The sequence below is a fragment of the Odocoileus virginianus genome, chromosome 6 (genome assembly GCF_023699985.2).
Source record: "Odocoileus virginianus isolate 20LAN1187 ecotype Illinois chromosome 6, Ovbor_1.2, whole genome shotgun sequence".
Taxonomy (NCBI): Eukaryota; Metazoa; Chordata; class Mammalia; order Artiodactyla; family Cervidae; genus Odocoileus; species Odocoileus virginianus.
Window position 1 is genome coordinate 27,762,961 of NC_069679.1, and position 15,042 is coordinate 27,778,002.

General features: G+C 37.2%; 1 protein-coding gene across 5 annotated transcripts in view; it reads right to left on the reverse strand.

Annotated features, from left to right (window-relative positions):
• The window catches only part of TTBK2 (tau tubulin kinase 2), a 129,048-nt gene that overhangs the window by 59,733 nt on the left and 54,273 nt on the right, over window positions 1–15,042 (reverse strand). Inside the window, exon 2 of one of the 5 annotated variants that reach the window (XM_020906753.2) lies at window positions 12,929–13,040. The exons of the other annotated variants lie outside the window; for them this stretch is intronic. The gene's annotated coding sequence lies outside the window, so the exon portion shown is untranslated. The remainder of the gene's footprint in view (window positions 1–12,928; window positions 13,041–15,042) is intronic. 5 annotated transcript variants of the gene reach the window in all.

The window sequence follows — 15,042 nt, forward strand, 5'->3', positions numbered from 1 at the left end:
TTCCTCAAGACTCCAGCTTCTTATAATGTAACAGTTAAATGCAGTATCTCTATTACAAAGGCATTTAAGTCATCTAATAACAAAAGGTCATACTAAATTTAACTCCTCTTGGAATGCTCTTTATAAATATTTTTATAAGTAATACAAAATACTATTTATCTCTTGATACTAAAACCACCCTACTTTTAAAAAGATAAAAATCAAATAAACTAGATCTTTATTGGGTAACCAAAATACAAAGTCAGTAGCAAATTCTCTAGGATTCCCTGGTACATCTTCACTGCCTTAGGGAAGAGCTTAATGAATTCTTATCTCATACTTTATAACATAGTGTATCCACTGCTCTTATATTTTAGATATATGCAATTAATGAAACTACTTATTAAAGTTAGTTCATTAAATATGCACAAATTTTTGGAAGCATGGAACAACTAGAATTTAATTGAAACAGTAACTCTTCACCACCACTTACAGCAGTTCTTAAAATAACTTTACAATAATTAGTACAAACTGAAATTATTGTCTCATGAATACAGGGGCCCTATCTATGTTGTTCTGTTACTACCCCACAGTACCTGGCAAAGAGTGAAACACCTGATATTTGCGAATGAACAAACTAATGGAAATAATAACTATAATAATAATAATAAAGCATGCATAATATGAAGCATACTGTTCTAGGCATTATATTAAGTGCTTTATATGTACTTAATTCTCACAATTTAAATGGCATAAGTATTATTATTTTCTCTATTTTTCCAAAGTGAAAAATGGAGGCTTGGTGAGGTTAAATAGTGTGTCTAAGACCCCACAGCTGGAAGACGATGGAGCAGTTTGATCCCAGAGTCTTTGTTCTTATCCATTATGCCAGGAATACTCTAAACAGATTTTAAAGTCAAGTAACACCTTGTAAATAAATATTAAAACTAAGCAGTAAATAAAGACTTTGACAAAATATGGGCTTCCCTTATAGCTCAGTCGGTAATGAATCTGCCTGCAATGCAGGAGACCCGGGTTTGATTCCTGGGTTAGGAAGATCCCCTGGAGAAGGAAATGGCAATCCACTCCAGTATTCTTGCCTGGAAAATCCCATGGACAAAGGAGCCTGGTGGGCTACAGTCCATGGGGTGGCAAGAGTCAGACCGATGTAGCGACTAAACCACCCACCATGACAGAATTCAGACAAGGAGATCCACTATGTGCCAAGTACTAAAGCAGGCACTAGGAATACAAGATAAATTAAATAAGATCCATGCCCTCAAGGAATTCACAGCCTGGATATATAAACAAAAAATTACAATATGTATTAGTTAGTATGATGAGCTCTGCATTATAGACAAATTGCTGTGGATACACAGAAGATGTAAAAGTTTCATGAGGCTTTTCTAGAGCTAAATCATTAGATTTTAAATAATTAATAGAGTTAACAGACTAGAGGGCTAGATAAGAGGCTGAGGTGGGGGGCATGCTGAGATAAGAAAAGGACACTAAAGTCTTGTATGCCACATGAAGGAATTTAGATCTGACACATAATGGGTGGCAGCTGGGGGTGGGGGGAGGTAGTTCAAAGGTTTTCAAGCATGCTGCTGCTGCTGCTAAGTTGTTTCAATTGTGTCCGACTCTGTGCCATCCCATAGACAGCAGCCCACCAGGCTCCCCCATCCCTGGGATTCTCCAGGCAAGAACACTGGAGTGGGTTGCCATTTCCTTCTCAATGCATGAAAGTGAAGTCGCTCAGTTGTGTCTGACTCATACCAACCCCGTGGACTGCAGCATGCTATTCACCATTAGATGCTGGTTTATGGAAGAGCTGAAGGCAGAGAGATCAATTAGGAGCTTAATACAACAGATGAGGTAAAAGATAAGGAAGGTTCAAATTAAAGCACTGAGAATGAGAGTTTAAAGAAGAGGAAAGATTTCAAATTAAGCTTTAAGAGACAGAATAGACAGATTACGCAAGAGAAGAAAATGAATGAAGCCTTTTAAGTTAAGTGGACAAAATAAACTGTATTAATATAAACCAAGACTAAAGTATGACACAGGATAATGATTTCTGGTTTGGGGATTTTGCACTGATTTATCTATAGACCATGCAAGTTGTGTTAGAAATTTAGGGGTAGAGTTTAACAGAGGTCAACCATGTAAAGCCTCCCAGTGGCTCAGTGGTAAAAAATCTGCCTGCCAATGCAAGCAGACACGGGTTTGATCTCTGGGCTGAGAAGGTTCCCTGGAGAAAGAAATGGCTACCCACTCCAGTATTCTTGCCTGGAGAATCGCATGGACAGAGGCACCAGGTGGGCTACAGTCCATAGGGTCGCAAAGAGTCGGACACAACTGAGCACACACACACAACTATGCAAAGTAATAGATCTATGTATTGTCAGTGAGGTAGGAGTTGACGGCCCAGTGAAGACGGATAGTCTGAGAGGAGGACACCAGCGAGGACACCAGCACGCCAGGGAAAGGAGGAGGAACTAGTGTATGGAGAAGGAAATCCATTCAGATTTTCCATTTCTTCATGAGTCAGTTTCAACACTGCAGGGTTTTCTAGGCATTTGTCCATTTCATGTAGGTTATTTAATTTGTTGTCATGTAGTCCACAGTGTTCCCTTGTTATAATTCTTTTTAAATTCCTGTAAGGTCTGTAGAAATGTCCCCTCTTCCACTCCTGATTTTAGTAATTTCAGTGTTTTTTTCCCCCTTTGTCTAGTAAAGGCTTGTCAATTTGTTAATTTTTTAAATAAAAGAACCAATTTCTGACTTTGTGGAATTTTCCCCACTGTTTTTCTAGTCTCTCTTTTATTAATTTCCACTGTAATCTTTCTTATTTCCTTCCTTCTGCTTGCTTTAGGTTTAATGTGCTCTTTCTAGTGTCATACGCTGGAAGGTTAGGCTATTTACTGGAAATCTTTCTGTTTTCATGATGTAAGTGTTCACTGCTATAAATTTCTTTCTAAATACTGTTCAAGCTGTACCCCATAACTTTAGGTATCTTGTGATGATGAAGTTTTAACTAGGCAATCGGTAGAACCACTTGTGAGTCTTAGAAGGTAGGGTCATTAATGCCATATATTATGCAGGACAAACTATTATTTTTCTTTGAAGGAGACACAATACTGCTGGAAAGAAAAAAAGCATTGGCTTCAAGTTAAATTTCAACTCTGCCACTTAATAGTTATGGGACTTTGATCAAATTTTAGTTTCCTCAACAGAGCTACTGAAAAAAGTTATATGAGATAATATATTTATAAAGCATTTTCTTGATTAACTATTCAGTGTTCATTCCTCCTTGCTAACAGCACCCAAATTTCCCTTTGGAAATGATTTTCCTCTGTCTCAAAGGATTTGATTCACTCAGGCAAGGTGGGACATTGCTTTAAGCCAAACAGAATAATCTAGAAACTGATATCAAGCTCAGCTGGTAAAGAATCCACCTGCGATGTGGGAGACCTGGGTTTGATCCCTGGGTTGGGAAGAGCCCCTAGAGAAGGGAACGGCTCCCATTCCAGTATTCTAGCCTGGAGAAGTCTATGCACTGTGTAGTCCATGGGGTCACAAAGAGTCGGATACGACTGAGTGACTTGCACTTTCACTTCACTTGATGATGAAAAGAAAACTAGATATTCAAGACTGAAGACAATCAATGCATGATATTACTCTAATAAGTATAATTGTTTCCGGGATGTTACAATCAGAGCAAAACTCAATACCTTCATATAATTACAAGAGATATTATATTTGAATATAGGGCCCTTCCACTTGCTATGGGCAACAGTCTCTCAATTGTGAAAGAAACCAACATGAGGATAAAGTTCACAATATGGAAGAGAAAACTGCAGGAAAAAAGTGTCAGATAAATAGTCATATGCAAAGGAATGAAAAGCAGACTCGATCTTATACCATATACAAAAATCAACTATCAAAAATCAACAATCCAACAAAATGGATTAAATACTTGACCATAACACTTGAAACCACAAAACTCATAGAAGAGATCACAAGGGGTAAGTTCCTTGACATCAGCCTTGGAGATGACTTTTTTGGTCTTGACAACAAGAGCAAAGATGACAAATGCAAAAATAAACAAGTGGGATTATATTAAATCAAAATGTTTCTGCACAGCAAAGGAAACAACTAAAATATAACTACATCATATATCACCTCTGAATCTTTCAGCTTGGTGTGGAAGAAAAGTGCATGTGCTCAAGACTGCTTGAGTTAAATATTAGCTTTTTCATGTGCCAGCTAGCTATTTAATTTCTACAAGCCATATGAAGAATAACAGCAGCACTTATGTCAAAGAGTTATGACACAAGTGGAATCAGCTAAATAAAGTATTTCTAATACTTAATATACTGCCTGGTACAGAATAAATACTCAATATATGCTCCCTATTACTATCATTAAAGCTTAGTAATTTTGACCACTAATTTTGGAAGGAGACGTATATAAACTCAAATCTTGGCTCTACTGACCAGGCTCAACTAGCATGTGCCTCTCTCTGATACCAACTATTCTGTCATATCTGACTGTACTTCAGTGGACCAGGCCAAACATGTCCCCTAATGTCACTGCCCACACACTAGTCATTAGATAATCTCCCTAAAATAACTGTCTTTATCATCTGCCTACTCAAGAAACCATAAACAATAATGCCTGAAGAAATCAGATTAAAATGGTGAGCCTGGATTTCAAGACTCATTCTACGTTACCTACCAAACCTTATTTCCTTCAGCTTAACATAAATTATACACTCTGATGAAGTTTGTTTCTTTTTTTATTCTCCCTCACAAATGTTCTACCTTATTTTTTGTTCACATTATTTCTCTCAACCTCATCTCCTCAAATCAAATGCAACTCTTAAAATCTAAAAATCCCTATTAGGAGGTAATATCAACAAATTAATAATTCAGGATCAGATTTTCAGATATTCAGCAAGTTAGTCACCTAGCCAGGCACTGAGGGGGGAAAAGATAAACAAGAAAATTAAAATAAGAGTTCCCTAGCAGCAGAGATAAATACATAGAGTCGAGTCTGGTGCACATATGGAACTAGAGAAAGAAGAGACGTCAGCAAGTCAGCACTGATCACTAGGAACCATAGGTTGTTGACCACAAGAAAATACAGGATGGAAATGTATCAACAAACCAATTTTAACCTTCTGCTTGTGTGTCTCCTCTTAAAAATCTGCTAAAACACAAAAGAAAGTCTGAACATACAAGCCAAATCTTTACCAGCTGCTGAAAATATCACCACTAAGGCTTTTTCTTAATCTTCTAGCTCTTGACTACTCTAACCCTACAGGGAATGCTTGTGGTCTGTCACCAAGCTCTGTGCAAAAGAGAAACAATCAGTGATATCTCCAGCCAAAAAAGGCCATAAGTAAGCTTAATTTAGACAGGTATTATCTAAAGATATTATAGGCAGGGTAGGACCTCACTAGTTAAACAGAGATTTTAACTGTGATAAAGAAAGGATTTCTACTTATCTAAGGGAAGTAGTAACTTAACTATATACTTTTTGTTCTTAAAGGAAGAGATATGCTATATGCTTAATGAAATGCACATAACCTAAAGAATATTTTTGTTCTTATGATTTCAGATGATCATCTACTACTTTTGGTTTCAATTCAAGAGCTTAAAACTTCAGCAGGTGGTGGTGTGGTGGTCTACATCTTAATGTTAATTTTTTTTATTTTTGAGTTATTAGATTTCTTTGGAGTCCTAACGTATTTTGGAAATTCAAAAATTGAACAAATCACAAATGGTGCAGTAGATTAACAATAAAAATAATCTGCAATCTTCAAGGGTAGATGGCATCCAGTTCACTACATCAGATTGTACTTTTCTCCCCACTTTTCAAAAAAAATTTTTTTTAATTTTTTAATTGTAAATGGAAAAAAAAATTTTTTAATTGGAGGAAAATTGCTTTACAATGCTGTGTTTGTTTCTGCTGTACAACACAAATCAGTCATAATTACACATATATCATCTCCCTCTTGAGCTTCCCTTCCTTCCCGCCATCCCACCCCCCTAGGTCATCACAGAGTACCATGCTGTGCTCCCTGTGAATCCTAGTGTTAAATATTAATATCATGCAAAAGGCAAGTGATTTTACATGACTTGCTACTAGAGGAAAGTAAATCTATCAAAAGAGGCATCAATCATTTTTCTTTTTAAATAAAAAAGCCATTTAGTAATAAAGTGAAAAGCTGAGCTAAAAGTATCCCTAACCCACTAAATAGGGATGCTCTGAAATTCAAAGAACAAACTTCAGGTCAGTTACAAATTAGCAAATAAGGGGATTCTGCAAAGCTGGACAATTAGACTGCTAAGAATACAACAAAATTAGCTTCCTTATCCATCTAACATTTACTCCTCATATTTACCCACTCCTCACCAAAATACAAACCAAATCTACCCTAATAATAACTCATGAAATATCCACACCAATAGGAGATAGAAAAACACAAGGCATAGGTCCTATCCTCAAAGAATTTACAATCTTATTGAAAGCAATAAATGTATTATAAGACCAATATGGGCAGTACAAAATCAAATTATAGCTTATAAAAACAAAGAATAAGCATTACAGAGAAAGCAAGAGATTAGATTAGAATGCATCACAGAGTGTGAAGCTTGACTGAGTTAACTTGACAGTGATAAAAAGACAGGAGGGTGTCTTCTAAGCCAAATCCCACAGAAAAATAACTGAGACAAGAAGTCTAAGGAATAAAGCTCCTACCAGCGTTCATGAGGATGCCCATCTAATAACCCCTTAGGTTCTCAGTAGCTCACAGGAGCCAAAGGCAAAAGGAATATAGACTCTTCAGTCCAGATAGCCATCACAGGGAATTTCATCATTTAAACAAGACTATCCTACCACAATGGCCAACTTAAAACTAGCAGGCTTTTATGATTCTAATGAAAAAAAAAAAGAGAGAGCATGATTTCCTCATCCTATTTTTAAAATGTACTAAAGTATAACAAAAATGTATAAACAAACATATGTTTTAAAAAAGAGAGAAAAGATAAAGAATTAGGAGACCACTACCCCCAGGTGGCTCAGGGGTAAAGAATCCACCTGCCAGTGCAGGAGATGCAGGACATGTGGGTTCAATCCCGGGGTTGGAAAGATGCCTAGGAGAAGGAAACAGCAACCCCCTCCAGTACTCTTGCCATGAGAACCCCATGAACAGTATGAAACTGAAAAAGGATAGGACAGCAGAAGATTGGCCACCCAGCTTGGAAGGTGTCTAATATGCTACCGGAGAAGAGCAGAGAGCAATTACTAACAGCTCCACAAAGAATGAAGCAGCTGGGCCAAAGCAGAAATGACACTCAGTTGTGGACATGTCTGGTGCTGAAAGTAAAGTCCAATGCTGTAAAGAGTAATACTGCATAGGAACCTTTAATGTTAGGTCCATGAATCAAGGAAAACTGGATGCAGTCAAGCAGGAGATGGCAAGAGTGAACATCAACATCTTGGGAATCAGTGAACTAAGATGGATGGGAATGGGTGAATTTAATTCAGATGACCATTATACCTACTGTGGGTAAGAATTCCTTAGAAGAAACGGAGTAGGCCTCATAGCAACAAAGAGTCTGAAATGCAGCAATTGGCCTTGGAGGACAAAACGATGCAGGGCAAAGGCTAACAGTTTTGTCAAGAGAACACACTGGTCATAGCAAACAATCTTTTCCAAAAGCACAAGAGACGACTCTACACATGGATGTCACAGATGGTCAATATCCAAATCAGACTGATTGTATTCTTTGCAGCCGATAATGAAAAGCTCTACAGAGTCAGCAAAAAGAAGACCTGGAGCTGACTGTGGCTCAGATCAAGAACTCCTTATTGCAAAATCCAGGCTTAAATTGAAGAAAGTAGGGAAAACCAATAAGCCATTCAGCTATGACCTGAATCAAATCCCCTATGAATATACAGTGGAGGTGATAAATAGATTCAAGGGATCATATCTGTTAGACAAAGTGTCTGAAGAACTATGGAGAGAGGTTCATAACACTATACAGGAGGCAGTGACCAAAACCATCTCAAAGAAAAACAAATTCAAGAAGGCAAAGTGGGTTGTCAGAGGAGACTTTGCAAACAGCTGAGGAAAGAAGAGAAGCAAAAAGCAAGGGACAAAGGGGAAGATACACAACTAAATGCAGAGTTCCAGAGAAGAGCAAGGAGAAATAAGAGGGACTTCTGAACAGTGTGAAGAAATAGAGGAAAACAATAGAATGGGAAAGCAAGAGATTTCTTCAAGAAAACTAGAGTTATCAAGGGAAGATTTCATGCAAGGATGGACATGATAAAGGACAGATATGGTAAGGACCTAACAGAGGCAGAAGAGATTAAGAGGACATGGCAAGAATACACAGAAGAACTATACAGAAAAGGTCTTAATAACTTGGATAACCATGATGATGTGATCACTCACCTGGAGTCAGACATCCTGGAGTGTGAAGTCAAGTGGGCCTTAAGAAGCATTACTACAAACAAAGCTAGTGGAGGTGATAGAATTCCAGCTGAGCTATTTCAAATCTTAAAAGATGATGCTGTTAAAGTGCTCCACTCAATATGTCAGCAAATTTGAAAAACTCAACAGCGGCCACAGGATGGGAAATGATCAGTTTTCATTCCAACCCCAAAGAAGGGTAGTGCCAAGAATGTTCAAATTACTGGATAACTGCACTCATTTCTCATGCTAGTAAGAGATTATGCTTAAAATTCTTCAAGTAGGGCTTCAAAAATATGTGAACCGAGAACTTTCAGATGTACAAGCTGGGCTTAGAAAAGGCAGAAGAACCAGAGATCAAATTGCCAATGATCGCTGGATCATAGAGAAAGGAAGGGAATTCCAGAAAAACATCTACTTCATTGACTACTTGAAAGCCTTTTCCTGTGTGGATCACAACAAACTGTGGAAAATTCTTAAAAGGATGGGAATACCAGACCACCATACCTGTCTCCTGAGAAAGCTGTATGCAGATCAAGAAGTAACAGAACCGAACATGGAACAGACTGCTTCAAAACTGGAAAGGAGTGGGACAAAGCTGTATGTTGTCACCCTGTTTATTTAACTGATAAGCAGAGCACATCATGCAAAATGCTGGGCTGGATGAAGCACAGCTGGATTCAAGACTGCTGGGAGAAATATCAACAACCTCAGTTATGCAGATGATATTCTAACCACAGAAAGTGAACAGGAATTAAAGAGCCTCTTGAGAGTGAAAGAGGAGAGTGAAAAAGCTGGCTTAATACTCAACATTCAAAAAACTAAGATCATGGCATCCAGTCCCATCACTTAATGGCAAATAGATGGGGAAAAAGTGGAAGCAGAGACAGATTTCATTTTCTTGGGCTCCAAAATCCCTGCAGACAGTGACTGCAGCCAGGAAATTAAAAGACGCTTGCTCCTTGGAAGGAAAGTGTGAAAGTGAAAGTCACTCAGTTGTGTCTGTTTGCCATCCCATGGAGTGGTCCATGGAATTCTCTAGGCCAGAATACTGGAGTGGGTAGCCTTTCCCTTCTCCAGGGGATCTTCCCAACCCAGGGATCGAACCCAAGTCTCCTGCATTACAGGTGGATTCTTTACCAGTTGAGCTACAGGGAAGCCCAAGAATACTGGAGTGGGTAGCTTATCACTTCTCCAGTGGATATTCCTGACCCAGGAACTGAACCAGGGTCTCCTGCATTGCAGGCAGATTCTTTAACAACTGAGCTATCAGCAAAAGATGCTTGCTCCTTGGAAGGAAAGCTATGACAAACCCTGACAACATATTAAAAAGCCGAGACATCACTGCCAACTAAGGTCTATGTAGTCAAAGCTGTGGTTTTTCCAGTAGTCATGTATGGATGTGAGAGTTGGACCATAAAGAAGCCTGGGCATCGAAGACTTCATGCTTTTGAACTGTGGTCCTGGAGAAGATCTTAAGAGTTCCTTGGATAGCAAGGAGATCAAACCAGTTAATCCCAAAGGAAATCAACCCTGAACATTCATTGGAAGGACTGATGCTGAAGTTCCAATACTTTGGTCACCTCATGAGAAGTGCCCACTCATTGTAAAAGACCCTGATGCTGGAAAAGATTGAAGGCAAAAAGAGAAAAGGGCAGCAGAGGATGAGATGTTTAGATAGCATAACCAACTCAATGGACATGAGTTTGAGCAAACTCAGGGAGATAGTGAAGGACAGGGAAGCCTGGCGTGCTGCAGTCCATGGGGTCACAAAGAGTCAGACATGACTTTGCAACTGAAGAACAACATAATGGCTAATGATTCTAAGCATCTTTTGCTGAGCTGATTTTCCACTCTATATCCTCTCCCAAAGCCCATTAAAGATTTTTAACTGGATTATTTTCTTATTGTTGAGTTTTTGGAGTTTAAATATTCTGAATTTAAGTCCTTTGCAGATATGTGATTTGCAAGTATTTTCTCCTGGTCTATAACATGTCTTATGTGTCTTCACAAGCAAAATACTTTAATTTGATTCAGTCCAATTCATCAGCTTCTTCTTTTCAATCATGATTTTGGTGTCATGTGAAGGAACTTCTTGCTTATAGCCAGTTCACAAAGATTTTCTGTGTTTGCTTCTAAAAACTGTATAGGTTTATATTTCACATTTGGATGTGTGGTACTTTTCAAGTTCATTTTTGTATAATGTGTGTAGTTTAGGTCAAGGTTCACTATTTTGGTATTTGGATGTCCCACTGTTAGAACCCCATTTATCAAAAGTGCTACTCTTTTTTTACTTTGCAACTTTGTTAAACATTATTGGCCATATTTCTATGAGTCTACTTCTGAAATCTATTCTAGTTTGGTGATCTATATGCCTATTCCTTCACCACAGTCTTGACTGTGATAACTTTGTACCAAGTTTTAAAATCATGTAGCTTGATTTTTCCAACATTTTTCTTTTTTAAAGTTGTTTTAGAAATTCTAGGTCCTCTGCCTTTCTATAAACATTCTAAAATTGGTTTCTCTATCACGACAACCAGTGTTGCTAGGATCTGACAACCAGTGTTGCTAGGATTTGTTGCTGTTGTTATTGCTTCAAATCTATAAAGCAACTTGAGGAAAATTGATGTCTTATGTATAGTGAATTTTCCAATTCATGAATACAACATGTCTTTCTATTCATTTAAATTTTCCTTTAAAAAAATAAATTAGGAGGGGACATATGTATACTTATAGCTGATTCATGTTTATGTTTGGCAGAGACCAACACAATACTATAAAGCAATTATCCTCAATTAAAAATAAATAAATTTTAAAAATAAATAAAAATTAAAGAAGTTTTAAAAATAAGGAGTTTACATTTTCACCATAAAGCTCTCATACATATTTTGCTACATTGATACCTAAGTATTTCATTTTGGGAGAGCTACTATAAATGGATTTTTTAATATTCCATTTTCAAATATTTGTTGCTAGTACACAGAAATATGATTTTTTTTTTTTTTTTTTGGTGGGCTGACCTTGAACCGCTTACTAAACTCAAGTATTCCAGTTATTTTTTTCTGGATTCCTTGGGATTTTATAAATATATAATCACGCTATCTGCATAAATAGAGACAGTTTTACTTCTTCCTTTCTAATCAGTATGCCATTATTTCTTAAAATATTTTTGCCACACCAGAACCATTATCTTCACATTCTGGGTCTCTGACAACATAAATGTTAGACTTTATGAGAGTTACAAGATTTCTGAGGCACTTATTTTTTCCTCTGTTCTTCAAATTGAATCACTTCTATTTATTTAACTTCACTGACTTACTATGTCATGTCCTCTCTGCTATCAAGCCCGTTCAGTGAGCTTTTCATTTCCATTAATGTATTTCTCAGTTCTAAAATTTCCATTTAGTTCTTCTTTACATCTTCTATTTCTTTGCTGAGACTTTCTATCTTCCCACTCATTCCTGGAATATGGTCATAATATCTGATTTTAAAAGTCTTTTTGAGATAATTTTAACATCTGTGATCCTGGCACTGGTATCTCTTTTCTGCCTTTTCCCAAGTGAGTGCAGATTTCACAGGTTCTTTTTAAGCTGAGTAATCCAAGATCGTATTCTGGGCATTTTGAATATTATTTTATGAGAATCTGGCTCCTATAAGTCCCACCAAGAGTGCCGGTGTTTTTATTTTAGGCAGTAATTGACCCAGTTGGGTTCACACTTCAAGTTCTGACCATCCTTCTGTAGCCTGCATTTCCAATTTCAGTTTAGTGTGCAAAGCCTTTGAAGTCATACTGAATGTGTTCCATAACTGTCCCACGCAGTGTCCAGTTTGGGGCTTGGGGGTAGTCTATCCCATAATCTGGTCCTCAATGTGCCGTTCAGGATCATACACAGCACGCACAGCTTGGAAGTCAGCTCAGGAGTCTGTGAGCAATTTTAAGTGGTCACTTTCCCAAGCTTCTCATTCACTTGCAATCCTCTGGATTCCTGGGGCTTCCCTTTTTCAGCCTTCCTGCAGAAAGCTGGGGCTTCATTAGCCCCATTCTTCCATATACTTCCCATAACCAAGGCCACATCAGGGCCAAGCAACAGAAGAGCAGAGGGAAACGAAAAGCAATGGGACTTGCCCCACTCTCTTGAGACAACAGCTCCTCCAATCTGAGAGGAAGGTTCCTATCCTTCTGAGATTCAGGCTCCTGCCTGCCCCACTGACGCCACTGCCCAGGATTGCTTGAGGCCTGGGGTGCAAGGGAATGAAGAAAGAGGGGGAAAAAGAGAAAAAAGAGAAGGATGTGGGATTGACACATTCTGAGTATTAGGAGACCTCTTTCCTCTTCCTTGGGTCAGAACTAATGGGATTCTCCTGGTGCTTTTTCTGTCCATGTTGATAATGCTCACGTCCAAGTTTCAGGATACATTAAGTTCAGTCTGGGGCATACTGGAAGAAAAAAAATGGTAAACTCACCGACGGTTCAGTAGTACTTTGAATTCTGGTCTTCTTCCCCAATCTGCCTCCTACTATTTATTTTTCAGAGTCCTCAAATAGCCACTCCAAGCATTCTGTCCAGGTCTTACAGCTGCATTCAGTGGGAAAGACAGGGTGAAGTGTGCTTACTCCATCTTATCTGGAACCAGAACCTGGACTACTGCTTCTCATAACAAACTTTGTAGAACTGATTGACTCAACTACTTGTTAAATTTAATCATAAGAAATTAAAATTTTAAAATAAATAAATCCTGTAATAATCTTTCCCTGAGGAAAAGGGAAAAAGCAACTTAACAGGATCACATTATTTTAAGCATACATACTTTTGGTTATTCAATTATTAGGAAAAAAGTGAAGTTCTTAATTATACTTTGCTTTACTTCTCTAAATCTTATTTTACCTGTGGATTTTTGTGAATACTAGGACTGTTATAAAATTTTTAAAAGAAGGAAAAAGAGAGATTTATTGAAAGTATGACTCAGAGGAAGCTATAAAGTGCTAAAGAAATTGAAAAATAGTTCAGGATGACCAACACTAAGTATAAGCCCAACAGTTTCAAGAAAACAATATAGAAAAGCAGGCAGATATCAGTCCAAGGTTTGTATGCCATGTTAATTTAAAGTGGGTATAAAGAAAGTAAAGGAAGGCCCTGAAGTGTTTTAGCAATGGCCAGGAAGTGACATGGTTTTCTTGAAGGATTACTCCTCTGCAGAACATAAAAGTGCACAGAAAATGAATCTTATTGTCTGACTCTTAAGGGGGTCTCATCAAGTTGAATAGTATATACAGTATGATTCCACATGTGGCTGAGGGTTATGGGTAGGGAGGGAGATTTTATATACACACATGCACATATAGACATGCACACACACAATGTTATGATACACATCATAGATGATCAAATGATTATATATCATATGTATCCATAAATCATATGATTATATTAATTTATCTTATTATGACCCTATATAATATATATGTATATATTCATATACATAGACAAATGGATAGATTAAATATATGCATTGAATGTTTCTAGAAAAAACACAAGAAACCTGTAACAGTGGTTAGAGGGAAGAATGAAAGGGCTAAGGGAAAAAAACTTTTACTTTTTACAGTATTCTTCTGTTTGATTTTAAATTCTTTTACCATGAACACTTACACGCTTAAAAAGGGTTGTAAAAAAAAATTGAAGAACATATGCAAAAGTTAAATATGATAATAGATATAAGACATTAAAATAAGGTATGTATGAGCCTAGCATTCAGTAGCACTGTTCCTAGCAAATAGTAAGCACTCAAACACAGTTACAGATCTTCCTACAAATAAGATGTTACTAATCATTTATAAAGAAGGGTCACAACACAAAACAGCTGATTTTAATTACAATACACTATACTGCACAAATTAACCAGGTATTTTCAAGCATTCAGAAATTTGAGAAAAGAGTAAGAATGGATTTTAAAGATACTTATTATTATCATTTAATTATACTTTTGCTATAAAAGAAATGTTTGCTTATTTTTCTCAATTTCTTAAGCACTGAAGGGTATAAAGGGAAAAGAGTCTCTCCTTTCCTGGTCCCTCCAATTCCAATACACAAACATAGCCATTCCCAATGGCTCAATGGCTTCTTGAGTTCTATACAACTGCAGACTTTCTTTGTGCATATAAAGCACATATAAATATGTATGTCTCTATATATGATATTCTCTTTCAAAGAAATTAATCTCTGCTCCTTTAAATAATCTAGACCTACTCTATTTCTTAAATGTCATTTTTCTAAACCCAAATAGAGTAATGAATAAACAAATTCTGCCAGATGATGCTAAATCTTCCAATATACGTAAATTGGGATATACATAAATGGACAGGTTGAACAGTTGAAGTTCTCAATGATCTCCTATCACCCCTTGATAGAAAAGATAAACCTTAACTAGGGCAAACAAAAGTTACTTTAAGGGGAAAAAAATGCACTAGGTAAAATGAAAAAAATGGCAGATGATAGGTTTTTAAAAGATTAAAAGATGTAATGAGGTGTAAGGTGTTATCCCTAATCTTTAGGTCCCAAAGTCTGACTACTATGCTCTCTC